A 5439-nucleotide genomic window follows, 5' to 3' on the forward strand; every position below is an offset into this window, starting at 1 on the left:
TTATTTGTTGCATAAATTGAATTTTTCTCATTATTTATAAAAAGTGTATTAATTAGTTTAATTGAGTTAATTTAGAAAAAAAGTTTAATTAAATCCTATTCACCCCGTTCTAGGGTTGTCATATCGATCCAACAAGAGGTCTCAATAATACTTCTTTACGTATTCACGCTTCCAAAGTGTTCAACAAACCAAAGATTTCATCCAAAAAATTCATATGTCCAATGAACTGAAGAAATCCCTTCAACATCTAAGCCAGTACAGTGGAAGATGGAGTCGAATAGTCAATTTTCCCCCACATATTTTAACCCATCACTTACTTTGTCACCTAGTAATTTGGCGACTCATAACTTAGGGGATGATGTAGACCAAGGTCAATATTTCAATGATTGGTCTTGGAGGGAGAAGAATGATGGAGAGGAACCCAAGATTAATATCCACCATACACCTCATGCAGAAGAACGAACAATCGAAGACTACAGAGGCTTGTCACATGCAACGGGTCGTGACTTGTCACATTCTTCTAGTAGCACAATCACCATACCAGGTCAGTCTTATTCTTCTAAAGATGTGCAAGTTGGTGACATATTTATATCTAAGAAGGATTTAAAGATGCAGTTATCTATGTTAGCAATTAAAGGTAACTTTCAGTTTAGGGTAAAGAAGTCGACCACAACATTATACAAAGTTATATGCTTAGTTGAAGAATGCAAATGGAGACTTCAAGCCGCTAAATTGAAAATTGTGAAATATTTAAGATCTCTAAGTATGACAATGTCTACACATATAGAAATGAAATATTGACTAACAATCATAGACAAGTTTCTAGTTAGGTTCTCAGACATTTAATTTCGTTGAAGTTTGAAGATGTTAATCGTTCATATAAACCGAAAGACATTGTGAAGGATATAAAACAAGAGTATGGTGTGACTTTAAGTTATGACATGGCATGGAGGGCAAGGGAAGAAGTGTTAGTGCTTGTTTGGGAGTCACCAAAATAATCGTACAAGAAATTACCTAAATTTGGTGAAGCCTTACAAATTGAAAATCCTAGTTCAACATTTAAATATGATCTGCAAGAAGATAAATATTTCAAGCACGTCTTTATGGCTCTTGGTGCTTCCATTAGGAGGTTTCTGAATTGCATTCACCCTGTTTTAATTGTAGATGGAACACATTTAAGGGATAAATACAGTGGTAAACTCTTGCTTGCGACTAGGGTCGATAGAAATAATCAAATATACCCAGTCGCATTCGGTATATCTGGTGGAGAAACTGATGAATCTTGGGTGTAGTTTCTTCAGCAATTAAGATGTGCAATTGGCCAAGTTCATGATTTGGTTATTGTATCAGATAGATACCTTAGCATAAAAAAAGGCAATTACCACAGTCTTCCCAAAAGCATTTCGTGGTATCTGCATCCATCACTTGAAAGCTAATTTATTAGTTAATTTAAGAATAAAGATATTTTCGATATTTTCAATAAAGCAGTGAAGGCAAGTCACGTGTCTGTGTTCAAGTACCATTGGATTCTATTTACAGGGTATCCAGGTGCACGCAAATACCTAGAAGATATTGCTCTTGAGCGATAGGCTAAGGTGTACCAATGTAATAGAAGATACAATCAAATGACAACAAATCTCACCGAGTGCATAAACGGAGTGTTAAAAGATGCACGATAGTTACCAATCACTTCATTTCTAGACCATATTAAATGTTGGTTACAGGACTTGTATTACAGACGTCGAACGGATGCATCAAACAATACGTCAAGACTGTCAGACTATGTGATGTCAATAATTCATGACACGGCAGACAAAGTGAGCAAATATGAAGTTCGGCCAATTGACCAACATGAATTTGAGGTGATAGATGGAGGTTTGGGAGGTCGTGTCAATATTCATACAAGAACATGCACTTGTCGCAAGTTTGATTATTATGAAATCCCTTGTTCACACGTCATTGTTGCATGTAGGGTTTGGAATATTGATCCTACCTCTCTTTGTTCATGGGTATACTCTATTGATACAGTGTTGGTTGCGTATGTTGAACCTATACGATCATTTGGACACTTTTTGGAGTGAAAACAATCATCGACCTTCGTCGATGTTGAAACATTGCCTCCAAAAAGAGTTCCAAGAGTAGATCGCCCACGAACAACAAGATTTTCTTCTATAGGTGAATTTCGTCAAGTCCATAGGTGTTCTAGATGTGGGCAACGGGGTCACAACAAAACGATATGCAATCAACCTTTTAATACTATCGAGTGAAGTATAAATTTTTTTTTATTTTGGATGATGTTTTTGTGAATTTGGATGAGATTTTTGTGAACTTGGTACATATTTGCTGTTTTTGTGCATGCGCTCGGCCGGGAATTTGCGCCAATTTGCATGCGCCCGGCTGGGAATTGGTATACTTTTGTACTTCTTTGCATGCGCCAGACCCAAAGACTTCGTCTCTAATCACTCCAGGAGAATGTGAGCACGGCCATCTCAAAATGCGTGGTATCGCATTGTCATTCAATCTGTTTGCTTCGGATAATGATGAAATCGTTTCATATGCCCATGCCTATATGAAATGCTAATTAAGTTACCTAAAAAGCATGGGGAAACCCGTACAGACTGTACATCTATTCTTTTCCATCTACATTGTCTTTATAAGCCTATGCTTTATCTTTCAATCCTTGTTTGAATCGTTTAATTGTATTGGTAAAAATTTTCTTGCTCCAATCTTCATTACAAAATCTATTCCAATCGTTTACGATCACTAAATTTTCAAAATCCATTTGCTTTTTCCTCTCTCTACCCATCATAGCAAACTTAATAAAATAAAACAATATAACAACAAAATCGTTTTCAAACTCAAGACTTGGAAAAATAGAGTCCAACTCTTATGTTTTCATTGCCTCATTATTGTTTAGATACTTAGCTCTAAGCCTAAAGAAGAATTTTCTCCCCTCACATTTCTAGTTTGATGTTTTAGTGATAAGGTTAAACTCTACTTGGCTGAATGATACTTTATTACACGGCTCGGTCACATACCTGGTTCAAGTCCTTTGAAGCCCGGTCAGGTGCCACCTACTCCTACCCGGTTTTTCCCCCTTCCCCCTCGTCCTTTCCTCTCTTTTCCACCCATAGTCGATCAAAATACACATACGGCCCGGCCGGTTTACCACCGGGCACAATCTTCCCCAAATCTTCCTCAAGCTTGTCCACCCGGTCACAATGGTATGAAACCCGGTCGAGTAAGACCGATTGCTAGAAACTCATTTTAAGCTCAAACTTATTCAGAAAATATCGAACATAATGTTTTTTGAAAAAAAAATAACATTCAATGTAGATCTAACATAAATTTCAAATATTCACACAAGAACACCTACCATAAACCAACACATTGAGTGAAAAAAAAAATGAAAATTCATACCTTTGTTGAAAAATCTCAAATAATCTTCAATGAAAAGGAGAATAACAAAGAAATGTAGAATGGAAAGAGTAAAATGGAGTGAGATTGAGGACTTTTGAAATTGAGAAGAGTGACCGAAAATGGAAAAGAAAATTGAGGGTTTGAGTGGGTTTTGAAATGTGAAGGGTATTAGGGTCATTTTCATTAATTTTTAAAATTGTGGAGTCAAAAGAATAAACCTTTTAAAAAGGGTTCAAAAGTCAAAACCAAAACTTAAAAATTGTTATTTTTGTCTATTATCCGACTTATTATGGCTTATAAAAAGGCAACTTTATACATTTGGGACCGGAAGAACATATAGAGAAGAGAGTTTAGTCGGAGACATTTTAGATAAAAGAGTAGAAGAAAACTATAGTATATGTCCAACATACCGGCAATATTCATCACACTGTAATCTCCGGCGAGATCCCCATCGATGCGCACAACCTCCGGCGAAGGGCCATCGCGCGAAACCGCGAACAACTTTGGCGCAACCCAGTCACAACTCCCGACAGACGAAACTCAAATGGCACGGCCCACAATCTGACCTCGACAGCGAGCCCGAGGCTCTGATAACATCATGTGATGCAGCAACCTCCACGGCCTGAAATAGAAGAAGGAGATAAGAAGGTTGAGGAATAAGAAGAGGAGGAAGAAGGGAGAAATCGTGAGAAGAAGAAAGAAGGAAAGAGGAAAGAAGAAAGTTGTGAAATTAGTAAAGTTGGTGTGGGCCACCAATTGTTTTATTCTTCTTATTATTATTATTTAGTTTTGTCCTTCCTTAGTACTAATTTCTAATTTTAATTTTGATTGGTTCTCTAATTAAATTTTAAAGTGTGTTGAATTAAATTGTTTACCAAAAAGCTTCAAAGTTAATTTTGCAATTAAATTTTATTTGATGTCTAATTTAGAATTTCTAGATAAAATTGAATTTGGCTTTTAACTTGCAATTTTTCCTTGTTTAAGTATATGTTTTCCGGGTTTCATTTTAATTCGAGTTCAATTTGGAGTTCTAAAAAAGAACTCCAATATCAAATTGGTGTACAGCCCTTCAATTGGATAAAAATGAATTTTGAATAATTTAATTTATGAGTTTCTAAAACATCTAGATTTCAACTTTAATTTGATATTTTCATAAATGAATTTTAACTTGGTTTTAATTTACGTTTGTCAATTGAATTTCAATTCCATTCAAGATTAATTTCTAAAATATTTTAAATTTGTTTCAATTCGAATTTCCTAAATAAAATTCAATTTGATTTAGATGATTTTGAATTATTTCGATTTGGATTTCTAAAACAACCTCAATTTCAATTTGAATTTGAATCTTTCATAAATGATTTTAACTTAGTTTTATTTCAAAGTGTTCAAATGAATTTCAATTTTTCAAAATTGAATTTTCTAAATAAAGCTTCGATTATATTTTCACCTTAGTTTTCAAAATAAATTTTGTACTCTCTTTGAGGGGCTTACACCACTCATAAGGATTTATTCATATTTTACCTCTAAAATTTGCTTTGATCCACATGAGACATTTCTTTAACTATCATGTTAATCATATGACGGAGTTAAGATTGTCAAATATCTCAAATACTTGAGGTAAATGTTTATCTAATTGAAGAATTCAAACATCTACATAATAATAAATTAATGGATGTTTGTCCACTCACAAAGTGTTACTCTACTTTATTATTTAAAGTTAGAGTGAGAGTTAGTGAGACACTATCCACATTTATTTTGACATTAAGGTGTTAATGAAATATTCATCTTCTAAATTTTATTTAAAAAATAATACAACGTTTGACAATGAATTTTAAATAAAATTAACTATATGCAATAAGTTCGGTCTAGGTTGAGATACTTAAGTTAACCTTAAAGAGAACATCTGGGAACTATTTATTAATTGTATTTTATTTAATTTCATTAATATTTTTAATAAAATAACATTTTTTTTTAAAATGAATTGGATAACAAAAATAGGATGCTTGCAAATGGGTGTTG

At 34.0% G+C, this 5439-nt stretch overlaps 1 long non-coding RNA gene across 1 annotated transcript; it reads right to left on the reverse strand.

Annotated features, from left to right (window-relative positions):
• Positions 1-1679: 1679 nt before the first annotated feature.
• LOC120075338 lies at positions 1680-4301 on the reverse strand. Its single transcript, XR_005481304.1, has 2 exons — positions 3831-4301; positions 1680-3254 (listed from the first exon to the last, which is right to left on the reverse strand). It is a non-coding gene; the product is annotated as an uncharacterized LOC120075338 (long non-coding RNA).
• Between the last annotated feature and the right edge of the window lie 1138 nt (positions 4302-5439).

The sequence above is a fragment of the Benincasa hispida genome, chromosome 4, assembly GCF_009727055.1.
Source record: "Benincasa hispida cultivar B227 chromosome 4, ASM972705v1, whole genome shotgun sequence".
NCBI classification, from domain to species: domain Eukaryota; kingdom Viridiplantae; phylum Streptophyta; class Magnoliopsida; order Cucurbitales; family Cucurbitaceae; genus Benincasa; species Benincasa hispida.